At 42.8% G+C, this 21705-nt stretch overlaps 1 protein-coding gene across 1 annotated transcript in view; it reads left to right on the forward strand.

The window, feature by feature from the left end:
- Positions 1–21705, forward strand: part of HTR1E (5-hydroxytryptamine receptor 1E) — a 1214090-nt gene that overhangs the window by 1143125 nt on the left and 49260 nt on the right. The window contains exon 6 of the mRNA XM_086925235.1: positions 3509–3618. The gene's annotated coding sequence lies outside the window, so the exon portion shown is untranslated. The remainder of the gene's footprint in view (positions 1–3508; positions 3619–21705) is intronic.

Below are 21705 nucleotides of genomic sequence, written 5' to 3' on the forward strand. Positions count from 1 at the left end.
ACGAGTCCAGAGTGCTAGTCGCTCAATAGAGGGATTGTTCCGCTTTTGTGGCAAATTAGGCCAAAAACCCATTTCACATTTAAAAACTCTGTATAAAGCAAAATGTCTGTCGATTGCTACCTACGGGGCAGGGGTCTGGGGGACAGATAGCCTCGACACGGTACAGATTATGAAAAACAAATTTTTAAAACGTGTCTTGGCCATCCCATCAGGCTCCTCAAACAAATTTGCCCACAATGAACTAGGTTTAAATTATGTAAGTGACATTATTCGTCTTTCTCCTCTGTTGTTATGGGGCAAAATATGGTTATCGGAGGATTTACAGCTCACTAAGGATATTATCCAGGACTGTTTGAAATTGTCAAATATGAATCAAATCCCCTGGCTATCCTATGTAAATGAAATGTTTCATAAAATAGGTTTGGGTGACAACCTTTGACTATCCTGAAAATATACAGGGAGATATTAAAAATGTAATTAAATCGAATTACTGGAAATCTTCGATTGTAAATTGCATGGACAGCCCCTATGCCCCCAAGGCTGTCTTACAGCACCAGTTTTACTTGACCTTTACAAATCATGTACAATGGCGTTTTTACTTGACAAGATTTAGGCTACATACTTTGCATTTTCTTTTTGCATTTCCTATACAGAGGGGCTGGTGTGAGGAACTCCCCCCTTGCAACTGTAATAACAAAGATAGCCAAAACACAATGCATCTTGTTCTTTTTTGTTCCTTATATAAAGACCCGAGAACCAGGTTTATTAAACCGATTCTCAAGGAAAAACAAATACGCCATTACAAAGAGGGTTATGATTTCTTAATATCTCTGTCATCCCCCACAGTCTGTTGTGCAATGTTGAACTTTATACGCGTGTCACTCCAGATTAGGAAACGGTATGGCTAAAATTTTGCCCCAAGAACCAGACCACCTGATATGTGCACTTTATATTTCTGCACCGTGATTCTTTTTACTATTTATTTTACTTGTTCCCAAAAACACCCTTGCTCGATAAATTATGTACTATCCAGAGATGATTAATTTAAAGTAATAATATGGTTATGTGACTTTACCTGCCAATGAATTTTCATAGTGCCATAAACTGTAAAACTGCCTTTTATAGTGAATTTTTTATTGTGTGTTGTAAATGTACTTCTACTTTTATGATTCTTTGCATTGAATCGAATAAAGTTTTGAAATGAATACAATTTTGTCAATTTGCTTCTTTCATACGGGTGCGCCCACTTCACCATTCACTCTCTTATATTCTTTCGATCGTTTTTCATGCAAAATGCTGCTAAGGCCGCATGGTTTCCGAAATGAGCTCTTATACAAATTCCAATTCCAATGACATGTCTCGTAATACGAACAGAGCCCGTCGACTTCTGTTCGGGGAATCACATCCCAAAAAATTCCAAAAATCACAGTAAAGCCCCTTGGTAGGAAGACCACAAACTCACTTTTTAGGTATCCCCCGGTCGCATTCAGGTTGGCTGGTGTTTCGGGCCCAAGGCTCCAGAATCCTAGCTTACCCAGCTGCTCCGAGGACTTCTCCCAAGTGAGTTTGGTCGAGTGAACACCCCGTGCTTCGCAAGACACCAAGTGCAATTTCACAAAGTAAATACAAATCCTGAAGGTGTCTGCACGTGCAGTCCCTGCACCGCAACACCAGACCCTTTTTCCTGATTCCCTCATGGTCCGGCTTCCCCGGCCACCATTTCCAAAATAGACACTTCCTTCAAGTGTCTGATTCCATTCCGAAGATTCACTCACCTGGTGCACTCAGGTCGATCCCGACTTCTCCACTGCCGACTCCTAGACAGACCGACACAGTCTGTATTTCCTTCGGGTTATGCCCGTAGGACTCCGGCGTAGGGTCTTCAGCCGCCGGGAGGGATACTGGGTTAGCGGGCAGACTTTCTGCTAACGGGGTCTTTAAATAAAAAACTTCTTGTCCACCCACTTGGCCAAAACTCCTCCCTGTCCCTTCTGCTCCTGATTACAGGAGGGGACGACCCTAACGCGGAGTCCCGGCGGAGTCGCCAACTGAAGGATTCTAATTTCTTAAAGTCGGACTATACTTACCAATAGTCCAAGGATATATATTAATATATCCACAATCAAGGAATAACAAAGCAGTCGGCAATGAAGAAGGTCGATTCGTTTATTGAATCAAAATACAAGCCCTGACAGGGGAGCCTCTGTCTACACGACCCATGGAGGTGCGCAGAGGAGACTAACGAAATACACATAACACAAAGTATATATACGTTTTACATATTCTGGTTAACACCCAAAAAGGAAGTACACAAGCTGTCCGTTAGTCTACCGGAACACCCATTTAAGGTTCTTACACATTTGTCAATAGCTAAGCTAAAAGTTATTCCAAGGGTAGGTCAGTGAGGTGCCCTTCTTGTCTTATCTTAGACCCGTGAAGTACAGAAACGGACCCTGCTAGAATGTATGTGTCCTATGAGAAGAGCAAGTATGACCTTGGGTTTCCCTGAGCCATGTTCGAATGGAAGAGAGGCAGACTTAAGCGACTTGACCTGTTTTCGTATCCTGTGTTATACCATGTACATCTACTTTACAGATAAATGAAGGGAGATGAAACAAAGTAGTCCTAACTATATTAAATAGGACAAAACGAACCTTTAGAACCTATCATTAGGCTATCATACAATATTGCTTTATTCACGAGCATAGATACGTATATGTGGTTATATGGTACATAGTGGGACAATCACGATTATATAATTTTATATTCCAACAGTCGGGTAGAGTAGATTGTTTCAGAGTAGAGTGCAGTGGTGCCGAGTATTTTAGCATAGAGGATAGTGGTACAGAGTAAAGTTCATTGGCATAGAGCGCAGTGCCATAAAGTGCATTGTTGCAGAGTATGGTGGCATAGAGTGAAGTGACATGGAGTAATGTAGAGGGATGTGCATTGGTAGAGAGTAGAGTGGAGTGGTATAGAGTAGAGAGGCATAGCGTGGAGTGGTGCAGAGAAGAGTGAAGTGACGCAGTGTGGGGTGGAGTAGTGTAGTGTGGAGTGATGAAGAGTAGAGTGCAGTGGAGTGGTGCAGAGTAGAGTGGAGTGGGGTAACGTGGAGTATGGATGGCATGGTAGCATACAGCTGTTACAGACAACACATCTTGAATTGAAATGACCATAACATTTGCACTTGCATACAGTTTTACGAATAAAATGTATACAGCGCACAAACAATGTGTGGAAATGTCATCACCTAGTGTATTGATATGATGATCAGCACAGTTCATTTACAGACATTTAAATTGTGATGTGCGTCAGAAAAAAAAATAACATTGTAAAGCCTTCCTCAGGCACTTCTCAAGACTCAGCATGATTGTCACACAAATCCCCTCACTTTGAATTCAGAGAAAGAAAACAGAAGACGCATCTTGACATTTGACCTCTGTCTTTGAATGCACAGCAAATGCGACAAGATACAAACAAGAATTAAAGGCCTTTTTTTTTTTTACAGAAAGCGAGTTTGTGAAAGAATACAGTGAACGCGGTTTAGGCAACAGGAGGGACAAACTGAACTTGGAGAGCCTAAAGAAAATAAAGCCAGCAAATAGAAAGCCAGAAAATGTGAGTTACAAACCACAAAGTCAATGATAATCAACGGATGGAATGCAATCCTAGGTCAACTTTCTGAAAGTGCCCAAGATGTCTTTGTCTGGTAGGCTGCGACCTATAATTGGCCCTTAGCATATTTTAGACTTCAACCTTAAAAGTGGAGGATAAAGTTAAACATAGACTCTGCGTTTATCGAGAAACAGATTTAGGGAAAGGAAGTGTGAGTTTTCTGAAAGTTTAGGAGCTACAAACATGATACAGCCTAAGACCACAGACCGGAAAGATGACTATGGATTTGCCAGCACCATTATTCAGTTTACTCACATCTCACTGTAGACAGGCCTTAAATGTGTAGGCCTAAGGTTGATGAGCTCTTACACATTGACAGAACTCAATCACAGCCGACACCCCAGTTAACTGCCTCTCCCTCCCAATGAAAGCATCACTATATAGGCATCCCTGAGAAACAGTAAGAGCTGCCCTCTTCAGCAGCTTCACTAACATTGCTTACCCTGAGTCTCTGACCAGTGGCCTTTCCAAATATTTGCTACCGGCTTGTGTATTGTGTTCCAGACAATATATAATGCTGTGCTATGTGTGTTATAAGGAGCACTATGACACGTGAGGGTATCCTGGTGCTAAGCAGGTGTGTGTGTGTGTGTGCCTAGCCTTGCCTATGGTCGGTTGGTTCATTGAAAACTCAGGTTTTCAGCTTCTCGCTGAATTTAAAAAGAGAGGAGGCAGCTTTGATGAGGAGTGGGATACAGCTCCATACCTTAGGGACAATGTCAAATAATGCACATCTCCTTGATATGGTTTTGTGTATGTGTTGCTTTAGGAATCCTGCGCAACAGAGATGACTGGTTGATTGGTGGAAGGAGAGGCAACTGTTCAGTTAGGTGAGGCCTAAGTTGTGTAGTGGGATAATACATGCCTTTAAATATCAAAAGAGGGAGGAGGTAGGAAAGCTTTCTGACACCCACTCTGCTTCTGTTCGTATATATCAAAAACATCAAAGGAGAGTGGGATCAAGAGGTCTGGGAGGATCCCAGAAGGAAAATCTGTGGGACCCTCAACAACTACTTTCGGTTAGTGGTATGTTTTCACCACTGACATACTCGTAGCTTATAGCGTCATCATAGGGTCTTGTCATCCACCTGGGGGTAATCTCTCTGACTGAAAAGATTAAATGGGATCCACAAAGCAGTAAAAATATCTAACATTAACTCACATCTAGAGCTGATTGATTTATTAGAACCTAGAAGGGGTATCATAGGATAATCCATATTCAAGATCTATTCCATCAGATTCTCTTTGACCAGTCAAGAAAGCAGCCCTACTAGAGCAGATCCCTTGCAGAAGAGCCTATCAAGACAGTGGGAGACTGGCTGAAAGTCACTGTCTCTTTGTGGTGTGTCAATCTGCAAGCAAACAGAGACTGGTCATGGATATGACAGAGGCGAACAAGATTGTGTTGCAATGACTTTTTAAAGTGACAGCTTGCACGGAATTGACTCCTTTAATCAAGACTTTGACTATGTGGTATTCATAGATATGAAAGATGCTCACATCTAGATACAGATTCATGATAGCCATCAACGTTTCATTAATTTGTGATGGGTCACCAGCACTTCCAGTTTTATGTACTGCTGTCTGAGTTGTCATTAGCTTCCAGACTCTTCTCAAATGACTTAGCAACTTTAGTAGGTCTGTTATGTGCAGAGCATGGGCATATATTTCCCAAATCTGGAGGCTGACTAATTGACACTAAGTTAATTCCCAGGCGCCAAGAAGATGCGTCATTGATGCTCCAGGCTCTTCGCCGGCAGGGTTGCTTCATCAGCCTCGAAACGTTTCATCTGAAGACTTATTTTTTATTGGTTGTCACTTTTGGAAAGAGTGTTTGCCCACAAAGAGGATGTCTTTTCTCCAGTTAATACCCTCATACCTCCTTCAAAACGAGTGCAGCTCCAGCACATCCATACTTACAACTGCAGGAGTACATCATACCTACCAGAGTAGTTGTTTAGTGGGCCAGGTTCTATTTACATTAGTGATGGGGGAAATGCAAAACTTTTACCATAAAATACACACAAAATTTACAAAACATTAGCATATTACATGAAATGCCTTTCTCCGATCTTCTACTTCAATACTGTGCGAGAGGGTATCTCTTCCATAAAAGAGTAACATGAGATACTGCTAGGGTGACCAACTGGCATAGGTGCAAATTCAGGACGGTGAGTGTAAAAATTCAGGACAAAGGGTCAAAATTCAGGACAAAAATTCAGGACAAAAGGTCAAAATTCAGGACAAAAGGTAATTTTTACAGATACGTCAGAGGTGGTCGCGCAATAGTATATATGTAAGTAAATAGACAACCATCTAAGTACAAGTCAAAATAGGTTTATATTAGGTTGAGACAATCGTGCACTTCAGGGTTTTTCAGTATGGCTGCAGCTTGCTGCCTTAGACAATTCAAAATTCACATCTCACTCCAGCAGGTACATTAATCACCAGACAATGGTGAACCACACCTGAATATAAGTGAAGCCGCTTTTATTGTTGATTGAAAACTACTGGATATATAAGGAACTTTGGAGTACCAGCCCCCTGTTACAAAACCGCCCCCCCTCTTTCCAGCCTCCCAGGGAAACACCTGATGCCCAGTCCGGCCAGTCCTGCCTTGCTATCACCCTTCAATGGTGCCCCTCATCTTCACTCATCCCAATTATGTAGGGCAGGGTGTCGGAGTGCGTTACATCACACACATTATATAGAGACAATGATTCATATTAGCGTGAAAGTCAATGTATAGGAAATGCTACTTAAGATAATGGGTGCTAAAAGGTGTAATCATTCTTTTGTCTATTATTCAGTCTTTCACCATTCATTCTGTCCTTTCATCTATGTGCCCATTTATATCCAAACATATTCAACCATTTGCAAACCTATCCACCATATATCCTTCCATCCATCATTACACTCATCCATCCCTCCATCCACCCTTTCAGTTATCCATCCATTATTCATCTACCCACCCTTTCACCCCATCCATCCATACAGTCATCCATCCACTCTTTCACCCATCCATCTATTCCCTCATCCATCCAGCCATTTACCCTTTCACCCACCCATCCAGCCATTCATTCATTCACTTACTCATCCATCCACCCAGTCACTTATCCTTCCACTATTTCACCCTTTCAGTCATTCATCCTCCCTTTCTCTCTCCATCCTCCTTTCACTTATCCATCCATCCATCCATCCATCATCCACCCATCCATCTACTTATCCATTCACTTATTCCATCCATTGATCCTATTACTCATCCATCCTTTCACTCATCCATCCATCCGTTCTCTCATCCATCCACCCTTTCACTTCACTCATCTATTCATCCTTTTGTCCATCTTCCCCTTTTACACATCCATCCATACATTCACCCTTTCACTTATCAATTCAATCCATCCATCCTTTCACTCATCTATCCACCCATTCACTCGCCCATCATCTAAGCTTTCACTCAACCATCCATCCTTTCATACACCCATCCATCCTTTTACCCATCCATCTACCCTTCCACCCATACATCCATCTATTTACCTTTTCCCTCATCCATACTTCCACTCATCCATCCATCCTTTCTTTCTTGTATCTATCCATTCACCCTTTCATTCATCCATTCATCTTTTCAGTCATCCATCCAGCCATTCACACATTCCTTCACTTATTTACTCACCCACCTTTTCACATTATGAGCTGTGCCTTTGTCTACAGGGTTGCAGACAGAAGAGGCCCATCAAGAACTTCACATTGCTATAGTTCCTAAAGCAAGGGGTGGGGTGGGGTGGGGTGGGGGAAAGTTCACTATGCCCCTGCACATAGGCAGTCTGAAAACGTAGAAGTCATGAGTCACACATGATGCACAGTGCCAGGATGTGAGGTGACAGGTGACTGTGACATGGTGTTGTTTCCAGGGCTTTAAGTGGTGTAAAAAAACTGGGGGGTCTCTTCAAAGGGGGTGTTCGGTGTAATTAAGGGCGTAGTTTAAAACACCTAGGCTAAAAATCAGTGCTAGCGTAGTGTTCCTCCCGACTGGAATTATGTTGTTTATGTCTTTGCATCCAGATATATATATATATAATACAGCAAGTAGCATTACACCAACAAAAACCGGGACTATTGGCTTTGCCAATGGTTGTTAGTTGCTTAAAATAAAAAAAAAGCAGCAACCATGGCTTTGTTGGATATAATATTGAAAATACTTCAGTTAAAAAATGATGAGACAGTGAAAGAACGATAACCCGTAATTTTTAACTTATTTTACAGGCTTCTTTATATACACTGTTTTCTCACGTTGCTAAAGTTGCAGCATTAGCGTTTTGTCTTTTATTTTACAGAATGCCCTGCTTTGCATGGAGGCAGGAGGAGGCCGCCACATGATTTACCAGCCCAGACTGCCCCATTGACATTCTGTAAGTGGCAATCATCAGCCCAATACAGAATGATAATGGGCGGGTGGGGCTGCTCTTGTGCTCAAGGAGGAGCGCGAGGCGCCCCATTAGAATGGTGAGGCCTCTCACAGGAGAGCAGTGCTGCCCCGTGTGATGGCCAAAATTACGGACAAAAGGCGTCCGTAAAAGGTTTCCTCACGGACAACGGACGTGAGGCCCAAATTACGGACTGTTTGTGAAATTTACGGACGGTTGGTCACCCTAGATACTGCAGACTACTTGTAGTAGACTGTGGCACATATTCGTTTTACAGTTCCTGTAATACATTTTCTGCCCCAACCAATTGCATAATGGCAGCACTCCCAAAGCTAAAAATTGTGTGAAAAACAGGTAATTAAAAAGAAAAAGGCATTTAAGATTACTCTCACATATTGAAAATACCTCCCAAACTTAATTTATATATTTTGGTAAATATCAACCCATCATCTCATCAATGCAGCAGAATTATAAGCTTGACGCAGGGGACGAAGGATTCTCTCACATGGTTGCGAAATCATTTCATCATACAGTAAATATTTTACTTGCTTCATTTCTCTCCAATAGAATTACCAACAGATGCCATTTTGGTGGAGTGGGGGGACACAGTGGTACCCTGATAGACCAGTGTTTGCAGAAGCCCTTGGAAGACCCGTACTTGTGTCATTCAGCGTGCGCTTTGGTGCCCCCAGGATTACCACCAGATGGTCTACCCCTAAATGAACAGGCAGAAGATACAACGATATCCCGGCTGGATCACTTAGTTTAGGATATTATTACATGGCCAAAAGCTCACCTCCATTCATAAGCATGAATATATCTTCCAGGAAGGGAGAATATGGTCGATAACCAGCTCAATCACCTGTGAATGTGAACTATGCTGTTAACATATCCATTATGATTACTTGTAAGGTATTATCCAACCATGCAATTCACAGAGGTAATGTTATTATTCAAACATATAATTCTACAGTTTTTTAAAATAAAGAAACTGGGCAACGTGTTTAAATTGTATTTAATTAGCTAATTTATTCAGTAAAGTGCTTAAAGCAGTGCTAATTTTATTTGTTTAACGCGTTCAGTGCGCCCGCCGGCCAACGGCCATCGCGAGCACTACCTCGGTGGTGCTGAGTACTTCCGTTGGCAGATGCGGTCCTGCCCACTCAATGGAACGCCCCATATCGCGGACGGAATTGCCGCTGCGGTCAACGGGTTAACTGAAACGTCTAATGTTCTAGGTCGCTATAAGAGCTGCTTATCAGGGCACTGTTTACCATCTGTACTTAGTACTGCCTTTGCAACGTCTGAGGCCAGCGGTCGCAAAGGCAATGCCACGGTTCGCAAGCTGCAAGCCAGGGGGTCCCAGTTGCAAACGCTGGTGGCCCTTAAATGACATCCAAGTTTCTCTCCAAGAACCAGTTGGTGAGGCCAGTGATAGTCTTAACTGCCCCAGAATGTCCACATAGCCAACTGTACTTAGCATTAGTACTGTTTGGCTGGGCCCTCAGTGGGTTTTACCTTCCCTTTCCCTTCATTCTGTTGGTTACAACTTTCTGCTACAACTCTCCAGCATCCTTGTTTGGGGTCTGGAGATTGAGTAGGAAGGTCTTCAACGTGTAGGATACTAAAGATTCTCTTAAATCGTAAATCATACGTTCTTATATAGCGCCTTTCACTGTAAGGTCTCAAGGCGCTTGGTTTGGGAACCCGTCCTGGCTTTTCCCTGCGAGATAACCTCTACTGGGCATCTCCAAGGTGAAAGCCAGGCATCCCATCGCGGTGGGGCCATAGTGGAGATTAAGCAAGCTATTGCCCAGAGTTGCAGAGTGTGAACCCATGATTCGAGTAGGCACCGAGGCGAGAATGATCGAGTACGTGGATATTTTGAGCTCAAGACCCTGTCCGTGGACATTTTGAGCTCAAGACCCTGCCACGTCGGGGATTGAACCCTGGTCCCGGGTCTGACCTCTGCGTCCGGGTCTGACCTCTGCGTCCGGGTCTGCCTCCTCTAACGGGTGAGCCACACTTCTCCACTGATGTGAATCCTTCCACTTTACACTCGTATTTAGTATTATGGAAGCATTTTTCAAGTTGCTGTACCCCAGTGGCATCTCTAGAAGTGATTTTTAGGGGACGGGCATATAGTGGGCCCTCTTTGCAATGACAGTGGGGGCTCGGTATAATAATGTGTGCTGCAAGGTGCCTTGTCTGTCTTTTTCCTTGATATTCACCAGTTTAGTTGTAGGGCACAATAGAATGTCAGAGCAAATGGAGCTTGAGCATGGGCCCACTCATGCCACTGGTGTACCTATATATGGGTATTTTCTACAGTTTGTTTGATGGATGGTTTCCTTCTTGGGTTAGCAGTCTCTATCCCATGAGGGCAATGAGCTGGGAATTGTGTTATTTGAAACTTTGGTCAGATACGTGTGGGTTATTGCCACACGTATCTACAAGGCTCCAAACAAGCTTTTCAGTTTCTAAACCTGTGATTCATGCGACCATTCCAGCGACTTTTCCAGCAATCGAGCTTTCCTTGGTTAGCAGAGCTCTGAAAGCCGGCCCATCAGCACTTTAGATTTCCCTAGACGTCCTACCAGCAAATGTTTTCTGTCACCTTAGCCTCACGAGTGAAGGAACTCAGAGCAGTGCTTTGTTAGGAGTCCGTCTCAATTTCTTTCCTCGGACAAGGTGGTGCTGAGGTCTGATTCTGAAACGTGGCTCCAGGATGGGCTCTGCTTTTCATGTGCTGTTACCCATGTGCTATCCTAATCAGAACTTTCCTTAGACGTCTACGGATGTGTGGACCACTTCTCTACAGTCAGCCCTGCACCGTCTCAGTCAGATGCTGTCTGTCAGTTTGGCAGATTAAATCATAGTCCCTCTCTCTGTAATTTTTGGTCTGGTCATCAAGGGAGATAATCCTTCTATTATCTTTGCAGAATAGTATGTGGCTGCCACGCTCGTGAGCCTGTTGTGTTTGGGCAATATGCTCGCCAGGCAGTGAAATAGATAAAAATGTGGTGGTCTATTTAATCATGTTTATTCTAGTGTGACATATGTGAAAACTTTTAACATCTTATTAAAACTGCACAGCACCATTCAGAGAAAATAGTTCCTAATTTCAGGCTGTCGGTTCGGAATAAATGATGAATGACCTTCGCACATATTAATTAGGGACAAGGATAGGAGAGGACAAAATTGAGAAAGACATCTAAATAAAGATCAAAAGAATGAGCGAGATAGACATCACACGGGCCCTTTCATCTCCTGAGGTCTTTCAGCCGCACTGCTGCTTTCAGTAATTTACCATTGTACAGTCACATGCTGTTTGTGACAGAATATTCTTGTTGAGGGAAATTAATAATATTATAAAACCTAACCGAACAATAGAACAAGGAAGTCATTTGGATCACAAGGAGCCACATTATGATCCCATTTTCTAGGCTGCACTGACGCAGAGGGGGTCTGTGCGTTTATATTTACCATCTTCAGCACATACATTAGCTCTAAAAATAACAAAATTAGTGTATGGGCCACAGACAACAGAGCTCGGAAAATACAGGGTAGTTACTGCCTCTTCGTGTTTGTAAGCGCTGCTGGGAGTAGGATCACGATGCAGCCCAAGATGAGATTAAACTAAACAAAACAAGATTATTTGGCTGATATTAGAACATTGTAATATACTTTAACATTCATTTTCCTTCTCTAACAATACAGATTGATTTATCTAGCACCACTGGGAATGCTTGAGTCTAGACAAGCACCAGCATTTACTCAAGGGCCAACAAGTATGGTTTGGGGTCAGTTGATAGCTGCATTGATGCTGACTGGGGCTGGTGTAGAGGGCAAAAGTACTGTAACTTGCTTTCAGTCCCCTTACCACCTCCTAGGCACAGCCATGATAGCTCACTTTCCCTAGTAGATTAACGCTTTGAGACACCAATGCTAAGCAACAGTACCCCCACTGATGCTGTCCAGTAACTTCAGGACCTAGAGAAAGGGCCTCACAAACTCCTTCTGCTTCTTTATTCCCTTATCTGCAAACGCTGAGAGCACTTAGATACAAGGTCAAATGGGTTAGCGAGTGCTATAAAAACATCTTGACGAGCCCTCAACAATGTGGTTCTTCTTCAGAGGTGAGAAGACACAACCACCCAATCCCATTGCTAGATGCAGCCCAGAGGACAGGTTTTTATCCAGGTCTTTAGTAGGCTTGCTATTTAATCTTAGTTTTACCACCTTACCAAAATATGCTAGTAGTGAATACTGTATTTAAAATTAGTTATTTAACAACAAGGGGTGGTGAGGGACAGCGTTTCTGAAATAAGCAGAATACTCTCACCCAGTCAAGAGATCAGGGCTAGATCCAACACCGTTTTTTAGCTCACTGCACCATCCCAGCTCAGAACCTGGCTATATGCGAATTAGTCTGTTCCTGTCCCAGTGCATGATGGGAACAGGGCAAACCAAACTACCAAGCCAATTCTTACACTGGGAAGGAAACAAGCTCCCGGGGACCGGTTTCTGGCATTTCAGCCGTCGTCGGCCCGGTTTGCTTGAATCCTGATGGTGAAATGAGCAAGGGCCTCACATCTGAGTATACCCTTCCACGCAGGGTGGACAAAATATTTAACAACAAGGGGTGGTGAGGGAATGAGAACACCAGGGAGGATACTGGTGCCTAGATTCGCAGGATTGCGGCTCCGAATGTAAGTGAGAGAACACCAGGGAGGATACTGGTGTCTAGACACGCAGGATTGCGGCTTGTCGAGTGGGCACTGACTGTGATCAGTGTGTAATGGTAGCTAATCAGAACTGCCCTAGGGTAGATTAGTCTGGGCCTAAGTTGCCGCGAGACTAATGGGTGTGAGTGTGATATTGTAGAAAACCTATGCATGTATATTGCTAATTCCCCATCTTTAGGTACAAGGCATATATACCTATTGTAAATACGTTCTGAGGAGGGAGGTGATTACGTTCCGGCTGGGTTGGTGGTGCTCTGAGGAGCTGATCCTATCTGGTCCGAGAATCCGGCCGTTACACAAGCCAATTCTTATACTGGGAAGGAAACAAGCTTCCGGGGACCGGTTTCTGGCATTTCAGCCGTCGTCGGCCCAGCTTGCTTGAATCCTGATGGTGCAATGAGCAAGGGACTCACATCTGAGTATACTCTTCCACGACTGGGTAAGAGTGGTCTGCTTAATTCAGACGCTCTGTTCATCACCACCCCCTTTTCTGAATCGTTTTTGGCCACTATAGGTGTGGTAGGGTATACTCAGACATGAGTCCCTTTCTCACTGCACCATCAGGATTTAAGCAAGCCGGGCCGAAGACGGCTGAAATGCCAGAAACCGGTCCCCGGTAGCTTGTCTCCTTTCTGGTGAAGAATTGGCTTGTTAGTTTAGTCTGCCCTGTTCCAATGATGCACTGGGCCAGGGACAGACTGATTTGCATATAGCCAGGTTCTGAGCTGGGATGGTGCAGTGAGATAAATAACGGTGATGATCAAGCCCTGATCTTTGGACTGGGTAAGAGTGGTCTGCTCAATTCAGACACTCTGTTCATCACCACCCCCCTTTTCTGAATCGTTTTTGGCCACTATAGGTGTGGCAGGGTATACTCAGACATGAGTCCCTTTCTCACTGCACCATCAGGATTCAAGCAAGCCGGGCCGAAGACGGCTGAAATGCCAGAAACCGGTGCCCGGTAGCTTGTCTCCTTTCTGGTGAAGAATTGGCTTGGTAGTTTAGTCTGCCCTGTTCCCATGATGCACTGGGCCAGGGACAGACTGATTTGCATATAGCCAGGTTCTAAGCTGGGATGGTGCAGTGAGATAAATAACGGTGATGGATCAAGCCCTGATCTTTGGACTGGGTAAGAGTGGTCTGCTCAATTCAGACACTCTGTTCATCACCACCCCCTTTTCTGAATCGTTTTTGGCCACTATAGGTGTGGCAGGGTATACTCAGACATGAGTCCCTTTCTCACTGCACCATCAGGATTCAAGCAAGGCGGGCCGAAGACGGCTGAAATGCCAGAAACCGGTCCCCGGTAGCTTGTCTCCTTTCTGGTGAAGAATTGGCTTGGTAGTTTAGTCTGCCCTGTTCCCATGATGCACTGGGCCAGGGACAGACCGATTTGCATATAGCCAGGTTCTGAGCTGGGATGGTGCAGTGAGATAAATAACGGTGATGGATCAAGCCCTGATCTTTGGACTGGGTAAGAGTGGTCTGCTCAATTCAGACACTCTGTTCATCGCCACCCTCTTTTCTGAATCGTTTTTGGCCACTATAGGTGTGGCAGGGTATACTCAGACATGAGTCCCTTTCTCACTGCACCATCAGGATTCAAGCAAGCAGGGCCGAAGACGGCTGAAATGCCAGAAACCGGTCCCCGGTAGCTTGTCTCCTTTCTGGTGAAGAATTGGCTTGGTAGTTTAGTCTGCCCTGTTCCCATGATGCACTGGGCCAGGGACAGACGGATTTGCATATAGCCAGGTTCTGAGCTGGGATGGTGCAGTGAGATAAATAACGGTGATGGATCAAGCCCTGATCTTTGGACTGGGTAAGAGTGGTCTGCTCAATTCAGACACTCTGTTCATCACCACCCCCTTTTCTGAATCGTTTTTGGCCACTATAGGTGTGGCAGGGTATACTCAGACATGAGTCCCTTTCTCACTGCACCATCAGGATTCAAGCAAGCCGGGCCGAAGACGGCTGAAATGCCAGAAACCGGTCCCAGGTAGCTTGTCTCCTTTCTGGTGAAGAATTGTCTTGGTAGTTTAGTCTGCCCTGTTCCCATGATGCACTGGGCCAGGGACAGACTGATTTGCATATAGCCAGGTTCTGAGCTGGGATGGTGCAGTGAGATAAATAACGGTGATGGATCAAGCCCTGATCTTTGGACTGGGTAAGAGTGGTCTGCTCAATTCAGACACTCTGTTCATCACCACCCCCTTTTCTGAATCGTATTTAAAATTAGGGCATGGTCTCCAACACAGTGGAATTTCCCCAGGGAGAATAGTTGCTGGGCCTCGCCCATTGGAACTGCTCCACCCAGTTTTTGTGTATTGAGGAAGCTGGAAAACAATAGACCCAGAAGGCATGTTTTTTAATCACATACACCCAGGTGACCAAATTGTGTGGTCTTTGGCAATCACTTTTTTAATATATTGTCGTTTTCCTGTTTTTTGCAAGGTCTGATAGAACCAGAAATCAAGCTAAGCTCTGATAGTAAGTGGGTGATAAGAAAACTGCTCTGAGACCCAGAGCATTCTGGACATCATGCCTTGTGGGAGACATGCCCAGCCTCTAAGTCTTCCTACTATTATGTGACAGAGCAGTAACACACAGTCATGCGTTACAGTCTTGGTTCTCTGACTTGATCAAAATGTTTCCTCTTGACCAAAGCATAATCTCCATATACCTCTGTATTCTTATTTGCCATGATACAAGAACATTGAAACCAGATCAATATGCAAAAATACACTGAGAATGGATTCCCAGGACAGGCACCAGCATTCATACAGGATAAAGTTGTAATCATAGTTTCACAGCTAAATGTGGGATAGTTGAAAGGCAATGACCAACTAGATGATAATGAATCACCATAGCAAACTATTTAGCTGGCATATGTATGAAGGCCAAATGGGTTCGCAAATGCCAAAATTCGCAGAATTTCGGCGTTTGCGAACTCATTTTCGCAAAATGGTATGTATGAAAGAATTTGGGTGCAAAATAAGGAATCGCAAACTTTGCGATTCCTTATTTTGCGATTGCATTTAAGGAATCGCAAATTTTGCGATTCCTTAAATGCAATGTATTAAGCAAAAAAGAATTCCAAAATGCCCTTAAGGAATTGCAAATTACCACCAACTTCTAGTTGGTGGTAAGTTGCGATTTCCTTGAAAAATGCACATTTCAGCATTTTTCAAAGTGCCATGTGACGCACATAGATGCTCTTAGGGCATGTATGTGCACCACATGTGCACCCATACTTATTTCAGGGGTGCAACAGGGTGTCCTTTGGACACCCCTGCACCCTTGAAATTATTCTCAATTTGCGATTAGCAAATTGCGAATCACAAATTGAGAATAAATTCCCATTCCTTCCTATGGGCCAGGAGGCCCATAGAAATGAATGGGAAAGTATTCCTTAATTACAAATTCGCAATTTGCGAATTAGCAATTAAGGAATATCAAGAAATCGCTAAAAAATTGCGATTTTCTTGATACATACCTATTAGCGATTCTGAAATAGCGATTTCTTAAAAATTGCTTTTACAGAATCGCTAATTGGTATCTTGATACATATGGCCCTTAGTGAGCTAAACACTCACTACCGACAAATGAGGTCACAAGTATGAGTCCCATCAAGACAGATTCAGCCACCTTCTTTCTGATGTAAGTAAATCAAGTAACATAATTGGTCAATAATAACGTCTGGTACTTACAGTTCTTAGAAGTGGTACAAAAAGGTGAATAAAAAGACATGATTAATATTAAGCATTCAGTTTTTCCTATCCTCTTCCATTATGATCGCAATAGAGCTATTTGGAATCATCAAACTTCCAAGACATTGCTTAGTGATGCACACTGAATCCTAATATCACACAATTGTATGTTCCTTTCCTACAGAAAGTTAAACTAGTTCAAGTCAACCTAGATCACCAGTCACTAGATTGGCCATTAACTCAGACTAATGTAAAGAAGTGTTTAATTTGTAAGAAAGTAAATGCCAGGTCTTCTCTCAAAAGACAACTGTAACTTGTACCTCCGATTGCCCTTGCCAGCCCTGTCAATGTCAGTAGCAGCACAACTTCTAACTAATGCACTCCTACAAGTGTGACGATTTAGACTGCTCCCAAAGCTTAAAAACGTCATGGGCTGCTAGTATAATTATTTTTAATGTATATTGAATAACGAAACACTCATTGAGGCACTTACTATACAAAGATAGACAAATAGCACCACCGTGTGGTGGGCTGTCTTAAATGCCGGTGCTGGGAATTAAGTGCAGGTGATAAGCACCGACAAACACTGGCATAAATTAAGCGTTTTGTTTAGAAATACTTTTTTTAGACCATAGGTCTTTAAACAGCATTAGAACATGGGACAATAAATATTTTAAAATCATGCAATACAATTCTTCAACGACACCATTGAAATTGACTTATTCCCGCCTAGATCCTTACAGTTTGCACAATACAGCATATATAAAAAATACCCATAATATTCTAAAAGCGATAAGAGTATATTCTAAGATATATTTCTTCATACTAACATTTCACAATACATTTTATTTAATAAGATCAATGGCCATCCTAACTTCTGGTCTATCTTTCAACCATCCATTTCTTTTTCCAAGAAAGACCTTTTTACCACCTTCGTATATTTTGCAGTGGCAATTGCTATATCGAGGTTTGGCATCTCAGTAAGAAGTTCAATCGCTTGGAAACACGAGGCAACACCATATTTTAAAAAGATAGGGCATAAAAACAGTTTCCGCAGAGGTGAAACATTTTGACAGTCCATTATAATCATTACTGATTTTATACTCCCATTCAATACACAATGATTAATTCCTAATCTCCATCTTAGAACTTTGGCTCTAAGGCATTGTTTGGGCAATATATCCAAATAGGGGTACCAGATTTTTTTCCCCCAACTGTTCATCATAAAATTCACAGATTCTTTCTTTCTCAGGTACCCCAAATCCTAGATGCTGCTTTCCCTAGTGTTCTAAGTTCACCCTTTGTTGCTTCAAATAAAAGGGTCTGCTGATCGATTCTCACTTTCAAATTTTTACAAACAGAGAACAGTTCTTTCTGACCTCTTTGGCCCATTTAGGTCACTATACAGAGACTCATTCTTACACCATTGTGATACTTTCATGTCGTCTACTAAACCCAATCTTTTCCAGAATCTTAAGAGGCCCTCTTGCACCTATACGTTCCATGATGTCAAGCCCAGCTCCAGTCTGATTGCCTGAATCATAGATGATCCCGGTAATAACACTAATGGTTTTAAACATTTCCCTTCCTTAATGTCCCAACTAGTTTTCCCACTTAAGCACAGGACGTCTGCTCCATATTGTAATTGCGGGGATGTCATTGCATTATACGCTTTCAACAATGGTCTGTGAGACATATCCCCATAGATGGGATTACATTTTCTCAACCCATACACTGAAGTAAGATCTTTAGCTTTCTGGGCCACCAAATGCATGTCCCATTTTAAAGACTTATCTCACCAAACACCGAGATATTTATACTCGTTTACATTTTCCAATTTGGTTGGGACCAGGTACCAATTGAACCTCTGGCTTCTTTTTCCAAAGCACAGGATTTTAGTTTTGTCCATATTTACAGTCAGTTGCTCAGCCGTGCAATATTCATTAAAAGCAGTTAACTTCCTCTGTAGGCCCATCTCTGTCTGGTGCAGTATTACCAAATCATCGGTGTACAGTAGGTCGAAAAATTGTTTCCCATTAATTTTTGGGCTAGCAGTTCTATCCACCGCCAAGCTAGTTGGCCAGTCAGTATGGTGAACAGAAGGGGGGCCAATACACACCCCTGCCTTAGACCATTGTTGATCTTCATTTTTGGTACCATGGCCCGCCGTATCCTTAATAACTTGGGCCCAGTTATGGCTATGTAACTCCGGGGTGACAGTCAGGAGCCCCTCTGGGATATCATATTTCCTTAGGGTCTCCTGGAGGCATCCTCCATCCACCATATCGAATGCCACACAGATGTCAACAAAGCAGCAGCACAACTTTCCTTGCTGCTCCATAGACTTCTGCACCACCGCCCACAGGGCGAAACAGTGGTCAACCGTAGAGTGCCCCTCCTTAAAAGCCCCTTGTTCCTCCAGCAAAATCGACCACTGTTCCACCCAATTCTTCAAGCTGCCCAAGATTATTTTGGCAAAACATTTTTCCCGATATCCAGTAGGTTGATCAATCTGTAATTCTTTGTGGCTTTCCTATCTCCCTTCTTATGGATAGTTCTAATTACTGCCCCTTCCACTTCTCTGGGATTTGGCCAGAGTCCAGTATGGCCAAAACATATAGGATAGGAATTCCACCCACCAATTTAGCTGAGAATTTAATATAATGGCCGGTAGATTGTCAGGTCCCGCTGCACGGGTTAAAGTTAAGTTTCTTATAATGTCTTTTACCTTTTCTACTGTAAAAATAGTTTTTAAGTCTACCACAGCCCTTTTCAAGGGGTGAGTAATACTTCCAACAGCCCCTACACTTGTCCCATATAGTTTGCCTAGGCACTCTACCCATTCTGATTCTTTCACTACACAGGACATAGCCCCCGGGGACTGTCCAGATGCTTCCTGGATCAGTTTCCAAAACAGTTTTTTGCTTTGATTGTTTCCAGCAGATTTGCCCAACATTTGTCTTTAAAAACCCTCTTATATTCCTAACTAACATTTTATATTCTTTCCTCAATGAAACCAGTTTTGACTGTCTTCCCTGATCATACTTTATTCTTAAACTTCTTTCATCTCTCCTTATTAATCTTTTCTTAATCATACATTCCCTGTTAAACCAGCTTGATTGTCTTCCTTGCATTGTTTGCATAACATTAGGATGCAAATTCTTACTTTTTAAGGCTACTCAGAGGCATTGTACCATTTCTTCTATTGTTTCCTTAAACCAAGCCACTTTCTTAGCCCTTGCATTTTCCAATGTTAAATTCTGTTGAAAGCTGGACTACTTTTTGATGTATTCCTCTGTCAATCTTGTTGTCAGGTGTTTTCGGATACTCTAATTGTTGAGGGAGTACTATTTCACTGGGGCTTAACCCCTTGGCTAATTCAAAGCGCTGGGCGTTATGATTGCTGCCTTTGCTCTGGGTGACCAGGAACCCTTTTACACGGGCCAAATTCCAAGCATGAATAAACACAAAGTCAATGGGGCAGAGTTGGGTTTCTAACCTGAAGGTCTGTTTGGCCGGGCAATCTGTTTTCCACCTACCATTAGGCAGAACAGCCCCTTTAACCTCAGGTATTTCCCTAGCTTTACATCTTGTCTTGAAGTAGTGCAATTTGGGAAGAGAGCTGGCACTATATTATTAGAACTCCAAAGTTCTTTAAACCAAGGATCTTGTTTTATTGGGTTCAGTTTATGATTAAGGTTTCCCATTACAATGATCATGTCATTCTCAAAGTTTTCACACAGAGTATCCACATCTTCTTTGAGATGCCTCATTTCCACCTCATTCTCCTCATTGGACCCCCATTGTATGTAAACATTCACGATTACCAGGTGTTCACACAACCTTTATGTAACCAGCAAGGATACCTTACCGACCAACAACCATTTGCATGTCACTTTTACTGACAACATCTTTTCGCAATCAAAGTTGAGATGAGATTCAGGAACCCCCGGCTGGACGACTAAACCTTTTCTTCCGTGCAGGCCTATGCCTTTGGGCAAAGCCTTCAATTACAGGGGTATTGTCGCATAGCCAAGTTTCCTGCAAGCAGATGATCTCTGCTCCCCCGGCTAGTTGTTTTATACTTCTGACATTTGTCTCAACTCCTAGCCCATTTACATACCAAGATAATAATTTCAAACTATGCGACACCCCCATTCCCTAATCAATTAAGCACTGGTAAAGGATTTGGGGCCAGATGTAGGTAAATTAGATTTACTGATTCATAAATACCGAATTTTACCGATTCGGTATTCATGAATCGGTAAATCTAATGTAGGTAATTATTCGGTAACAAATACCGAATCGGTAGGATTCGATATTTACCGATTCGGTAATTACCGAATCGGTATTTGCCATTGATTCCTATGGGCCTTGAAGACTACAGGAATCAATGGCAAATACCGATTCTGTAATTACCGAATCGGTAAAAATACCGAATTGCCAAGGGGGACAGGGTGTCCCTTTGACACCCTGTTGCACCCCTGTTTCTGGCTTGTGTGCCTGTTTCTGGCATGTGGCACACATACATGCCCTTAGGGCATGTATGTGTGCCACATGGCACAGGTGTACATGCATAGATGTACATGTACACAGGAATTCGTTATTTACCATGCAATAGTATTACATGGTAAATAACGAATTCTTAGGGGCCTGAGGTACTGTTTGTAGTGCCACCTACATATTGATTTACCGATTCGGTAAATTTACCGAATCTGTATTGTACAGAATCGGTAAATTTATTGAATCAGTACATTTACCGATTCTGTAAATTTTGGCCCCCTACATCTCAATCACCAAATACCGGTCGATAACGGCCGAAATTGGTCCTTACCGACCAGTATTTGGTGACCTACATCTGGCCCTTGGTGTAGTTTCCTGCTGGATCAGGAGTGCTTCACTTATGGTGTTTACATTCTTTATTATTAGCTTCTCTAAGTGTAAACATGTTCCTAAAGCTGAGTTTGGCAGGATACTGTGTTGCACTGGACATGTAATATAAACAAACAATGGTCCTAGACCTATAGATTTTTGGTACACTGATCAAATCAAGAACAGGAGATTATTCAAAAATAATAGCAACTTCGGTTAGTCTGCTATCTGTGAAAGACTGAATCTTTGAGACAAAACTATTAGAAAAAATATATATAT

This window comes from Lissotriton vulgaris, chromosome 6 (assembly GCF_964263255.1).
Source record: "Lissotriton vulgaris chromosome 6, aLisVul1.2, whole genome shotgun sequence".
NCBI classification, from domain to species: Eukaryota; Metazoa; Chordata; class Amphibia; order Caudata; family Salamandridae; genus Lissotriton; species Lissotriton vulgaris.